This window comes from Amblyomma americanum, chromosome 10 (genome assembly GCF_052857255.1).
Source record: "Amblyomma americanum isolate KBUSLIRL-KWMA chromosome 10, ASM5285725v1, whole genome shotgun sequence".
Lineage (NCBI taxonomy): Eukaryota > Metazoa > Arthropoda > Arachnida > Ixodida > Ixodidae > Amblyomma > Amblyomma americanum.
In genome coordinates this window covers 97,475,499-97,489,650 of record NC_135506.1, presented here as the reverse complement: position 1 = coordinate 97,489,650, position 14,152 = coordinate 97,475,499, and the positions used below count along the sequence as shown (strand labels likewise).

General features: G+C 44.4%; 1 long non-coding RNA gene across 1 annotated transcript in view; it reads right to left on the bottom strand.

Annotated features, from left to right (window-relative positions):
- Positions 1–5,561, bottom strand: part of LOC144108630 (uncharacterized) — a 111,021-nt gene extending 105,460 nt beyond the window's left edge. The window contains exons 1-2 of the long non-coding RNA XR_013309493.1: positions 5,332–5,561; positions 347–465 (exon numbers count right to left, since the gene is read on the bottom strand). This is a non-coding gene — a long non-coding RNA (uncharacterized LOC144108630). The remainder of the gene's footprint in view (positions 1–346; positions 466–5,331) is intronic.
- Positions 5,562–14,152: the final 8,591 nt, after the last annotated feature.

The following is a 14,152-nucleotide window of genomic DNA, read 5'->3' as shown; positions in this document are numbered from 1 at the left end:
AAGCAGGCTTTTCGATACTTTTTCTACTCGTGGTAGTCACACATAGCTTGTTTCTGTCTTTTCTTCAATTTCTACTCCAAAGCAATGGCAGTCATCAAGAAAGAAAGACGTTTCTATTCCTGAATCAACAGAAAGGACAGATGCTACAATAACAAAGCAAAGATAAGAATGTAAGCGACATAGCAAGAAGAAATATGTTTTTTGCTGCATAATATTGTATTGTCTCTAGCCACGTTAAGACGGAACACGGAACGTAAAAGGTCACGTGGTAATGAAGTCGAAAGAGACACAAATAAATACGTAGTGAGAGAGACGAGGTAAAAAGAGAGGAAGAGGCGGAGCTTACCAATGTGCGTGTCAGCCACAATGGAGACAGCCACGGAGGAAATGAACGTCAGCATGGTTTAGGAGATGCGAATACAATGGCACCGCCTCGATTCCTTCTGGACAGCGCGGTATTTGGTCCTGCTTGGAGAAAAATGGCAGTTGCTTAGGAAATAGTCAACACTGTCCTTTCTCTGTCGCGTAACGCACCAGCGGTATCCGAAAAACTATTAAAATCTCTGCTTTAATCGATTTCCTTTCTTTTCTCACAATTTTCAGTCACCAAGCATTGCGAGTACGAACCGGGAGTCTCTTCACCCACAAAGCCGCGGCTTCGTGCCAGACGTAAACGAAGCCCTCCTCTCTCTTTACCGCTATTTCCACACCGGCATTACCCGCCGCGGCCGTGTGCTGTGCGATGTCAGTGCACGTAAAAGATCCCCAGGTGGTCGAAATTATTCCGGAGCCCTCCACTACGGACCAATTTGTTCCTCTCTTCTTTCACTCCCTCCTTTATCCCTTCCCTTACGGCGCGGTTCAGGTGTCCAACGATATATGAGACAGATACTGCGCATTTCCTTTCCACCAAAAAACCAATTATTATATTCTTAATCAACAGTAAAGCGCAGAAGACAACGCCTTTTTGTTGGTTGACAGGCAAAAACATTTCGGACAATGAGGAGGAGGCAAAGCAGAGTGCTGTCCTGCGTCTATCGCGGTTTGAGCTCTCAACAATCAGTGCCAACTCTCCTTACAGCTGCCTAAATGAGATTCTGCTCATCAAGGCAAAAAGAAAATTCTTTTTATTGCAATACCTTTTCTTCGTGACCATTAAAATGCGTAATGGTCCACTGTAACGAACTGATGTTTTGATATAATCGTTTCTACTTTTACGTCTGATGCGCATGGAAGAGCTATGTTGCGCGTAAACATCTACAATTATGCCGTTTAGTGATAATTGAAAAAGCACAAAAGTATAGTAAACAGGAGTAAAAAAACCTGACAGGATCGGGTTCGCTGGTTTCAATGTTCAGAAAGACTGACTCGTTTGTCCAATAAATGCGTTCAAGGTAAGTTACAAACAACAAACTCCAGTTCAAATTACTTGCTTTGTGCATTTCCCCCCGCTGCGACTCGGGCAAAAGTTATTTCTGGATATAAAAAGGCGGCACTAACTCCGTCGAATCCTGCTTATATATTTCGAGGAAAATATAAGAAAATTTTTTCTAAACACGGATAATTAACTTTGAGAAATATAACGTCTTCTCAACAAACAATAATTGCTTTGGATGCGGGTTTTTACCTCAAATTGTTATTACGAATTCTGCCACTAAAGTTAGGATAAGTATGGCAAAAGGGAATCCAGTTCAGGTTGTTTTGGACGACTTTAAAAAGCTTTCGGCATCATACGTTGCAAACTCTTTGGCTGATTTAGAGAACTGTCATCGGCGCACAGCTTTAAAATAAAACCATTTTACGAACTGCTCCCAAACTCTTTCCATCGGCTGTAACTATTCCTACGGTAAAAGAACTCGTACTGATGCGTCGAAAGGCTTCATGTTTGGTCCCTAATATTTTAACTTATAATAATGACGTTTCCTTGGCACCAAACTTGTAATGGCATATCAGTTAGAGATTACGCATTACTCGCTTGAGAAAAAAAATTTATTCCTTAACTACTCAAGTAGTAAATGGCTTTCGTTCGCTTGATCGACGGTCAAGGGCGTAAACGTAATGCAAGAATAAAACTAAGAGTCACTTCATAATCTGCAGATTTCCAAAAAGAGAGATTCCACACACTATTCTTCCTCTTACAAGATGCCAGGAAATTACCCTTAAAAGAGTACCTGGTTGTCAGGCATACAACTGTACCAGTACGTTAAGTTTTCGGAGCAAGTTTTTTTATTTCTCATAACTATCTATTCGGTAATAAACTTTTTGTCCGCGCTCGGTACTTGGTTGACAAACTCAAACTTCTTTTACTTTATAACTAATATATACCCAGGTATTTGCAGGGCAGCATATCACATCAGCGTAGCTTGTATATTTCACACCTGTGGCCAAAAGTCCGCATTCAGAAACAAGCTTTACATACGGCCACATTTTTACATATCATTGCACCCTTGTCAGTGCTTTTTGCACAACTCATTCTCCAAGTTTATACGCTCTACCAGTGTTTCGTTGCTTTGCACTTCTATGGTGTATTTCACCATGAACTGAATATAGGTATATTCCTTCAGGAGTAATTACGTACGCACATATCACACGATTCTCAACCCAAAACCACCTACTTCTTCCTCCAGTTAATATAAATAATGAAAAGCATACGTTCACGCTTCAAGCAAAGCCTTGTTAAACAGCCTTTATCGAATATTATTTGCTCGAATGCTTCCTCCGTCTTAAAACAACTTGTATAATGTCTGTTATCTACCAGTTAATAGAAGCTCTTCCTGCATTCTCTTTTAAATTTTTGCTTTTGCTCTTTTCACTGCGTTCTCATATTTTAGGGTGTCAGAACATGACAAGTTTTTCTTGACGCTTGTGCGCAAATATTTAACCGAATTTAGTGGGGTTTTTTCAATGGAAAGTCCCTTCCCCAGCTTTCGCCTTCGAACCTTCTACTAATCGTATATTTAAGAGCTTCTGTATTAATGTTCATAATAAAGATTGATTGGTTCATTGTTAGAATGATATCCACGCACGTTAATTGCATAATCTGATAATGTTTAACTACCATATATTTACAACGCGAAGTGCACAGTGACGAGCTACTAAATTTCACTTTTGCTGCACGTACACCAAATGCAAATGTCGAGAATAAACTAAAAGACCAGCTCCTCCTAAGAATATGCGTATCAAAATGCTGCATTGAAACCGCCACTTTCGATCTAAAATAATCACGAAACCATGTCTACTTAGTACATGGGAAAGACAGCATAAAAAAGCAAACTTCATTGATTGAAGAACCGACCTTGCTTGGTTTTTCTTCACTATATAATGAATTGAGGGATGAACAGTGCAGCTCGTCAACCCTTGCACTTTCAAGATTATCACTGCAGTGCAACGCCCGAGCTTATTCACGTCCGAAACGGAAGTTCCGGCCCAGATCTGCAGGGCAGTGGTAGCCAAGAAAGCCAATATGCCTCTTCGCAGTAAAGCCTATACCACTATTGCAAGCTGCTAATGATTTCGGGTACTCGCGAAGCGACATTGACCGAGCCATTACCACAGTGCATAGTGTGACAGCAACACCCCCGGGATTTCCTGGAAGCCTGCCAATAACGACGTCTCGGCTGAGGTCATTGTGGCTGCCTTCTACTCTTCTCTCTGCGGTCGCCACGAGTTACGTTACTTTTGCTTGATATGTCTTCGGGGGGCTCTTTCTACTTTCCTCGATTCTTAAGCGAGTTCATTCTCGCAAGAGGATTGTGTGCTGCCACTGCAGTTCCGCATCGACATGATTCCGCATGCTTTAAGAAAACAACAAAAAAAATCTGAAAAGTCTTGTCATATTGGTGCCAACGGTTGGAGTTCAAATATTAAAAAAAATGGCGGTGGTTTAGCTTTGGTTAAAGCAGGAGTGACGCGATAGCTACAGCTGGCCGAGTGGAACTTGCTCAGTTGAATTGCGAAGTCAGTCTTTCGCCGCTCCTTTTTCGCTGGGCGTTCCTTCTTCATCTTCGACCCACTTAAAACGGAGAATGCGCACAGCTGTCGCAGCTCGGTTTCGCCGGCGCGCTGCGCCGCGGGCAGCAGCAGCAGCTCCGCACCACGTGGCTGGTCAGGTGACCAACCACGTGACGATCCACGTTATCAGCCACGGCGCCGCGCCACCGGCAGTTGCTCCGCACCACGTGGCCAACCACGCGACTGCGTGGCGGCGCTGCCACCGTGTGGCTGCGCCGCCTCCAACACGGCGCCGCCACCCTGAAGGCTCGAAATGGTACCGTAATGTAGCTGTCGCTACAATACGAATGAAATTCTTCCAATGCAGGTTTGCCACGTCGGGAATATCGGGGGATATTGTGGGAACTGAATACTGACGAGACAGCAGGATTAAAGCTGGACACGTGGACATAGTGATCGGGGCAGTAGGAGCCATGATAAGGGCGAACCGACACGGTAGAGGAATGGACGGCGGACAGGTCAAAAGAGTACTGAGGTTTATGCGCAGAATAGAGTGTAGCGGGAACGTGGTGAGAGATTGTGACCGTCATTAACGCTTTTATTCTGTTTCGAGCCCTAACGAACACGATACTGACACAATATTATACGATGCTTTGCAGTAGAGAAGATGTTAATTGAAATTATTTGCACTAGAGCTTGCAGGGATGATATTTGTAGAACAAATTATACGTTCGCAAATTGCAGAAACACTTCCGTCCTTTAGATGAGCTCGACTGGATAAAATTCCAGGCACAAGCTCACTAGGGCCGCATAAAACATTTACCATGCATTTATAGGCGTACTCAACACACATCGCAGCGTATTGCGTAAACATCACCCACGTGGCCTTGCATGGAGGAGAATGAATAATGCAAGTTTTCCTGGTGACCATGAACGAAGATGAAGACGAGGAATTAGCCGACGAAAAACAATGCAGTCTAGATAAAGCGCACGTACTTAAACGGGAGAACTCCTTGCCTTGCATCCTCTCGATATTTTTCCCGTTTTCATTTAGTGGTGTATGATTTACTCTTGAAAGTGGACCACCCGCCATCTGAGACTTGCTCCTTTTCCAACGGTGGGAATGTATTTCTGCAAAAGTTTCGCACTCATTTTGCGTGCATATCAGCCATTTGTATCATTCCAAACTCCTCAACGCCGTGTAGGCAGCATGCGTAACCCTCACGACAACGTCCGCCACAAGCTACAGGCATCATCCGGGCTTTTGCGCATCAGCATATGAACTGGCAGCCCGCAGTGCGGCAGGCTATGCCTAAGCTCAGGCAAAGCTCTCTCGCCTGTAACATCGATTGGCGTGTATACTCATAAACGGAAACTCACCCTCTGATAACCGCTGCAGCCACAACACGGTGTCATATGGACGCTTGGTCGGGTTCAAGCCGCCGATCAGCCCGCACCGCGGCGAACAGGAGCACAACAGTAAGAAATTTTGTGGGGCGCGTGGCAAGCGGGGCCGCGAGCGCACGCGTGGTGGGGGAATGCGTGCAAAAAGAAGGATGACTCTCCAGGCACACTGACGCTTTAGGCGCCGCCAGGGCAGGTGGCTGCATGCGGCGGCATTCCGCGATGGCTTCTGTTGACGATGTGGCTGCTGCAATTTCCCTGACGCTTGCACGAGCCAACCTCCACCTCACTTGCCACTGCCGACAGCTTGGCTGCAGGAGCGACGCCAGGCAGCGTGAGCCTTCAGCTGCCGGAAAATTTAATTAACAACGGCTGCTGAGGATGCGAGGAACGCGCACACATCACGCTTCTTTCGGTTTACTGCGCCTGGCAGAAACTGCGCTTTAATTCGGAGCAATAAATCTTTCCCACAACCTCTCTTATTATAGACCTCAATTTTCTCTTTTTTCATCTTCTAGGTGACAATAAAACGACGATACTCTAACATGCGAGTGCCGTCCCTAATAGTTTTCACCTGATCGAGACGGGTGTTGTCTGGGAAATGTTTTCCGGCCTCGGTCGCTGATACCTGTGTTCTAAATTGAACTCCTAGTTGCAAGTGCTGATACGTAGAATGCCACATGTGCGAACCTGCCAAGCAAATTCATTTATTCATAGAATACCTAGCCTAGTTCTGCCTCTAACTTTTGTAAAGCCTATTAAGCATCCCGCTTTGCGTGACCCGTTTTGAGGTACTTTGTATGACGCAGTTTTTAGTAGTGGTTACGTTGCACCTATCATGCTCTGCAATATTTACATAAAACTATAAATATAAAAAAAATTTACTGCTCCATCTTCAAGAGGGATTTTGATTAACCTTTTTTTGCTGAACATGTGATCCATTTAAAAAAAAAAGGCGCTATTAGTTTTGCTCTCATTCGTTTTTTTTAAATGAGGACGAAGTGCAAAGTTCAAAACAAATTAAAAATTAAAGCGAGTGTTATCTCAAATGTTTACAGATATGTCTCGTGAATAGTACTGCAGGCTTGCGTTCTTCGCAAACATTGGGTCGAGAAGAGAAGATAATAAAAGCAACCTTATTATGAACGAAGAAATAAATGAACTTACATGTGGCCCTCAAATAAGTTCAAAGATACGAAATCTAAAACAGCAGTTGGTAAAACCATGTCCGTTTCCTCCTATGCTCACTGCTTATCCAACCCAAAAACACTGCCCAGATATTTTCTCGCGCTTTTAAAACTTTACGAAACAGAATGCAAGCACAACTCTCAACAGGCCAATATAAAAGGCACAGTCAGGCAGAATCGCTACTTGATTTATATTTTCAATTCACACGACAAGAACTTGCTTCGTAATAGCCCTCGCAAAGAGAAGCAACTTGGACAGCTAACTCTAATGAAAGTCGAGCAATTAACATTTTAATAAATTAAAATACTCTACAGACGAGATGGGTATCGTATGCCTAAACTTTTCATTACATGATGCGCGGAATAAGAAATCTTATATCAAACATATTTAGTAACTTCTTATCGTTCTGAGCGCTCCAAAAGAGTTTATACAGCTAAAATAATATAACTATTTAAATGACGGATTTACACAGGTCGCTCTTAAACTACGTGAATAGGCAAACAACTTGATTACCTTGTATAAAGCAAGCAAAAGGCGTTAGACAAGTTGTATATCCGCAAAGATTGCTGAAGGAACTTATATTGTTATTGTCTTCATTTGCGACAGATTCTTAAATACTTATCCCCAAAAATATCCGCCTTTCAATATACGTATATGCCTTCACCGGTGCGAATCCTCTTGTTTCATAACGCGCAAGAATTATTCTAGAATACTAAAAAATAATTAATATGAAAGCCCTGTAACGACAGCCATGATAAACGCCGAGCGTTCGCAGCGCGCCCACCAACCAAACGAAGGAAAATATTTTTATAGAATAAACATGAAGACGCGCGCTCCAGCGACTGTGTCCCGGCCTACAATCCTGCGCCAACTACAGACGACCTTGGAAATGCGTAATAATGGAGTAATTACTCATTGGAATCCACCAAAGCGCATCTATATACAAAATAAAGCTATACAGCTCGCCAGAAACTTCGTAGTCGAAGTAAATTAAAAATTAGGCTGCAGTTAAATTCAGCTGAGCATGGTTAGTTGCGGCGAAAGGTCGGTTATGGTTGGTTAGACACGGTTTCTCTTGATTAAACTTAGTTGCATATCACGATTTTCAACATGTACCTCTCAGTACATAACTCGAAGGTACGTTTCTAAGGCATCTGTGCATTCACCAGACGCTCGCCATCTGCAGGACGATCGCCGTACACAGCGTGATAGGATTTCAATGGATGCCGCATGATGGCGCTAAGACGGCACGCCCTGCACGAAGGAAATTCACCGGAAACATACTTCGCTACTCGCTTAATTAGCATATCTGCAATTTACTCGCTCATATTTAAATTATCCATGCACGCCTCTATACAAATCTCGAAGATAACTTTATTTGACATCTGTGCATTCACTACACGCGCCTTCATTTACTTCCAAGAGTCGATTTGCTTGGGTACTAGGTGATTACGTTGTAAATACTCTATATAGCTCTTTACTGTATATAAACGCGAGTAATAAATATCATGCCGAAAAAACTAAAGAGCAGCCGTGACAGAGTGAGAGCGTCCCAGTCTCGCATGCCGGAGGCTGCGGTTCGATTCAGGCATAAAAACAGCAATACTACTCAACTGCTCATCATCAATAAACAGAGAAAATAATACTTAGTGGAGCTATTACAACAAGTAAGTAACAAAAATATTTAAACCAGATGAGAAAATTGAACCCAATAGAACAACAAAGCAGACATTACGGAAAAATTCGACTTCTAGTAAGCGACACAACATATTACTGTAAAATTTCGACGTATGGAAGCCGATTCCAGTCAGTTACTGTTGGTGGAAAAAAAGAGCATTTGAAGCACTTAATATGCGGGCTAAAAAGAGTAATTGTGAGATTGTGTCACTGTCTAGCGACTCCAAGGTCGGAGGTTCGATCCCGACCAAAACGGCCGTATTTCGACGGAGGCGAAATATAAAAACTCCCATGTGCTGTGCGATGTCAACGCATGGTATTGAACCTAAAGTGGTAAAAATTATTCACGGTGACCTTCACTGCGGCGTCCCTCATAATGCATGTGTTAACAGGATGTGTTAAATGCATGTGTTAATGCATGTGTATGGGCGTTAATAGGCCACAATCTGTTATTCAAAATCATAGAAGCGATTCAATCGGGATCCTGCCACGATAAAAATTGCGGTTACAGCGACGAAACTTCGGACAGTTTTGTCGCTTGGGTACTTCTCCGGGCGCTTCTAAAGTGCGATACTGGGTTGTGGACATGCCCAGTGGCGGCCCCTCTTTGCTAGCAGCTGCTAAGGTAGGCAGGCCTGCGGTGGAACCATAGGAAACAACCATCCTTAATTGGAAATGGACTCTCATTATTTAGACTAAATTTCCAACCTCTTTTTATCTAAATTATTAATGAGCTTAACTGCCTACTTAATGTACCATTTCTTCGACTCTTCAGTTTTGCTCGCTAGTTCAGCAAGCATTTCACGACCAGTTGTTTCAGTGTACTTATTTCCACTGACGGAAAAGCCAATCCAGTTCCACTACCGAAGCCGAGCCTGGGAATAACTTCAGTACTAGCACCAGTGGCTCCGGCAGCATGACAGCCCGTGCGTGGCGGCTGTCGTGTTCCAATTACTGATGTCTGCGTTCCCAATTTCCTGCGCTAGGATTGAATTTTACGCCCAGAGCATAGCTTTCGCTGGAGTAAGGGGGGCTGACATGGCTAAACTAGGAACAAAAAACATGAAGTCAGGCGGGGACGAGCTCGTGTCCGTTTGACAGGTTCTCTCGGCTGCTATAGGTCTGAGCGTACATAACTTATTTTCTCCTCTTAGCAATAAATATGCATACATATTGCTCAGAGGAGAAACGGCCCATCCGACGTGCATAGCTGAGCTCCCAAATGTGTCGCAGTAAAGGAACTAAATGTGCACAAGACGGAAGGCGTCACTTGAGCGGCAGACAAACATCTTCCCGGGCTTCTTAACGGTTGAGGACCATGGGTGGATGTTTATGTATTCTTTTTATTTAGTTCACAGTACAGTCAACCGTCTTATGAAGGTGACTAGAGACAGTGTGTTGGAAAAATTAGACGAAACAACAATATTTGCAAATACCGAATACATCGTCATTAAGACTAGAAAGGAACATCAACAGTGCGCTTGGGATAAGACAAATTGATTTATTCTCTAATCCAATGCGTTCGACATTTAAGTCACTTGTGGGAAGAAGGGATGCCTAAAAGTACTCTTGCGAGGTTTGTAAAGCTGAACAATATGATTGTGATTTGTTTCAGGGCATCGTTTTTCATGTTCTTCTATTTTTTAATTGTCGTTAGTGTGCGCGGAATAGTAATTGGTCGATTGTTTGTGCCTACGCCTATCTAAGAAGACCACGTTACCCGGACACACAATTTACGTAACTATGTCCTTCAATATGAGGAACTGGCAAACCGTGCTGCGTTTCTTTCATTTCTTTCGATTTGGTTCTTAATATGATTCTGAGGAGGGCACTATGCACAGGAACTCCAGACAGGGACTCGAAAAGCGCAGCGACTCGTGACCGGCCGCACTCTAGACTTGCACCGGAATTTTACTGTGGCATGAAATTATTGCTACTAATTTTTTCTTCATCTTCCTCCGCTGGTGAAAAATATCAGGTGCAGTCGCTTGATATAATACAGGGACACATAATAAAGACTCACAGGATGGTTGGCACTGCACAGCGAGTGAATAAACAACATTTCTTGATATATTACACTCCCTCCTCTTTCTACAGTTACCCTTCCGCGAGATCATGCGCGCCCATTTGCGCTTTCATGCGCTGTCACCGTGCGCAACCTCCTTCCATGCTGTCTCCAGATGGTACCCGCAGAAACTACCTTCCTGTTATGCACTCCGCTCTAGTCGTACTCTCATTCCGCGACAACCCTCCTCCCTCATGGTAACCATACTCCGGATGCATGGTGTCCGTGGCAACCGCTCTCCGGTTGCAAATTCTTATGCTCTCCCCAAGCTCTCCTTCCAAAGTAACCCTGCCCCTGCTTCCAGGGTAACCAACCCCCGGTTTCACATTCCACCTCCATAGTCATGCCCTGCTCCTTGCAGGATAAACAGCTTCCAGGTGGGTCCACGGATCATCAATTTCTGGTTACGCATTTTTTCAGTCTCTCCATAAACTTTATAAAAAACCGACACTGGAAATAAGGCGACGTGTAATATTAATGATTTGCACAAGATCTAGATTTTACAAAAAAAAGAATAGTCAAAAAAGAGAAACCGGAGGAGAAGCTAAAGGCCATAAATTTCTTTTGCGTAATTATCGTGTTCACCCATTTTCGATACGTTGGAAATCATTTGCAACTGGGCTTACTTTTGAGTTGAGTGGCAGGTTCCTGCCGCCTGTATGGCTCTATACAATCATCCGGACTCAGTTTATTCTCAAAGGCGGCAGCTGTCCTCAAAGCCTCAGAGATGTTGAAGCGGGAAACGAATGCATCATCGAGAAAGGTGTTCACAACTTTCATTTCACACTAACTGATAAAAAATAAAGATGGGTGGATAGAAAGGCACTACAAAGCGCTTCCGTCTGCTAGGTAGTTGCCACATGGGCGCTGTGGTGCATTGAAGCATTTGGTGACAATAAGCAAAGCAGATCGTCTTGTGCGTACAAGAACAAAATTAAAGTATCTGTACTGCTGAAAACTGCGTCTGACTCCATAAACCCCTTCTCTTCTGCTTTTCACGGGAAAGGTTGCCGTTAATAAACTCAACGCATGGTTGAAGAACAATCTCTATCGCTCGCGGGCCACTTCATTTGTTCACATGAGACTTCGTTAGCTTTAAGAGTACTTTGCTCAGCAGTTGTCACAGCTCTCAGACCCACTCACTCCTGCCTGATTCCGCAAGAGTCCATCTGCGCGAGAGAGTCTCGAGCAATTTTTTGTTATTGAATTGCGTCCGTCCAGTCGAACCACGCGGACAATCTCTCTTGAGTAAACAAATATGAACGCTGAACTACAGACGAAAAAAAAGACCCTCCCAAATGGCGAGAAGGCCCCAGCTGGTTTTCAGTACAGATTCAAATACCTTGACAGCACCTGGCGGATTCTTCTCCCCCCCCCAAAAAAAAAATAAATAGGCAGCGAAGCTACAAAGGAGAAAATAAAAGGGAGCACATGCGACAACAACGACAAGAGAAAACTGCCTCTGTACGAGATATCAACTGCAAAAATTTCTGAGACGCCCGAGGGTCGTAATAAGGCCGGCGGAGTTTATCAGAAAGACAAACTGCGCTGAGGCGTGGCTTGGCGTTGGAAGCTCAATGCGACGACGACCAATCTTATGGCGCACAACATCCGCGAACATCTCTCGATCTCTTCTCGGCACCACCGATGGTCGACTACTTAGTAGCTCTTGGCTTGCCGCGCAAATAGCACGAGATTTTTTTATTTTTTATTCAAGCAGAGCTCGCATAAATAATTTGTCCAGGCAGTCTGGATGCTGTGTAGGCGGAACTCACTTTGAGTGCGGGGAGACATATTGCTCGTAAGAGTCTTTTGTGTTGAGATTGGTTCGAGAAAAAAAACACATCGTGTATGTTATATATGTGCTAGCTTTCACGAAAATTATGGTCGCAGAGCTCTTTTTTTTTGTCTGCCGGCCTAAAAAGTTCTCTGGGTGGCTTGTACCACAATCTCCTCATCGCCATCAGTATATTGAGTCATGTTTCCTCGCCTGTCCCATTACCATAAATAAGGCATTCTCTAGCACAGCCAGGCAAATTGCCGCATGCTTCCTACACTCTAAGCCACAAATGAGCGAAATAGGACTGGCTACACCACTTATACATTAAGAGGCTGATTGCGGCTGATGTCCCTATGCAGTTACTCTTCAAAGGAATTGCGGTTGAACTGTGAAAGACTAATGTCTGTTACAGTGCGGATATTCTCCAAAGTACTAAGTTCTGCAGCACACTTAGCCCCTTTATGCCTTGCAGTGAATAGAACAAGCCGCTCCTCGAGCCCAGTGGTAGAGGTTCCAAGGTTTTCGCATTTATAATATATGGTCCCAGCGTTTCTTTTTATTGGCCCTCACAGCGGGTGTTCTCTTCGGGTGTCACTGTGAAAACAAACACAGCGGCTGCACGCGTGTGATATCAAACTGCCATCTGTGCATTTCTACGTGTGAAGAATGAAGAGAATTTGATGTGCAGACCCTTCGTCCGAAGCTGCAACGCAAAACTCCGGGTCAGTTAGCATCGCTATTGATTTTATCGCTATTATATGACACTCCGCTGGCCATTGCTTTCCAGGAAACTGGGGAACCCGCAAAATTGTCAGGCTATCAGACATTTCATAGGGTCCGGACGGAGAAATCCTCGGTCACAACGCTCGTGAAAAGAAATATCGCGGCCATTGAACACGATAAAGAGTCGAGAGAGATTGAGAACGTGTTTGTAGAAATTTTAACCGGAAAACAGGACTCTAGTATATTTCTTTTAAAATTATACAGCTCACCCAGGCAATGGAAGTTGAGGTTGAGGGCTCTGCTTCGCAAGGCTCTCAAAATTTCAATCAACCAGTCGCGGTTGATAGTGAGGGACTTTATTGCACATCACTAGGAATGGGGGTACACGCACCAATGCCCAAAAGGCAGACAGCTGTGGGAGGATACGCATGGCCTAAGGCTCACCCTGCACACGGACCCCGAGAGTCCAACGAGCGTGGGCAATAGCGTTAGTAAGAAAACATCTCCAGATTTGACAATCTCGAAACACGTAAAAGGCTTAGAATGTCATAATTCGGCTAAAAATTTTGGCAGCGACCACTACATAATTGTTTCCATATAGAAAGAAGATCTTAAAACGGGCAGGGCTCACGCGCCGGCCGTCGTTGAGTGGCATCAATTTAGAGATATCAGGAGGGCTCAGGAACTAGAGCCCATCAGAAACATCAAGGAATGGGCGACGGCGCTCAAATCGGCATGTACAGTGCTACTATCCGGTATTTGCAGCTGTTACCTGTGCAAATGTAGTCTGACAGTGTTTGAGCGTTATTTTCCCCTCGTTCTCCGGTTATGGGTTCTTCAGTGTGTACATATTCACCTTCATGGTACAAATATGTTTAAAGCTTATGTCTGATATTTTGTTCTGTTTTTATTTTCCCTTTTGCCAGATGTATAAAGTTTGACCCCATGTTCTCTCTGTGCGCATTTTCATGTGCCTCCACGTGTCAGTGCGTAAAGTGTCTCCGGTGAGTACAGCGGCGTCTGACTTGAGAGTTTATCACGTGAACATTAGTGTTCATGCATCAACAGCGATCGTCTGCTTCCCACGTGAACATTCGTGTTGTGTGCACCGATGGCAGTTTTTTCGGGGGAAAACCTTTTTCGAAGGGCGGGCATACGTGAGGTGCACACCAAATCATCGGGGATTTCTGAACGCGGTGCGTCGACAGTGGTGCATCGGAGAGCGGAGCGCTGCGCGTGTGGCGTACGAAGGGTGTGTGCGAGGCGACGGCGACGAAGAGCGTGGCGAGCACGAGGAGCGGAGAGCTGACGAGTCAGAAAACCGAGGTGTGAAGGGAGACAGCGCCGCAGAGGTGGTATCTTTC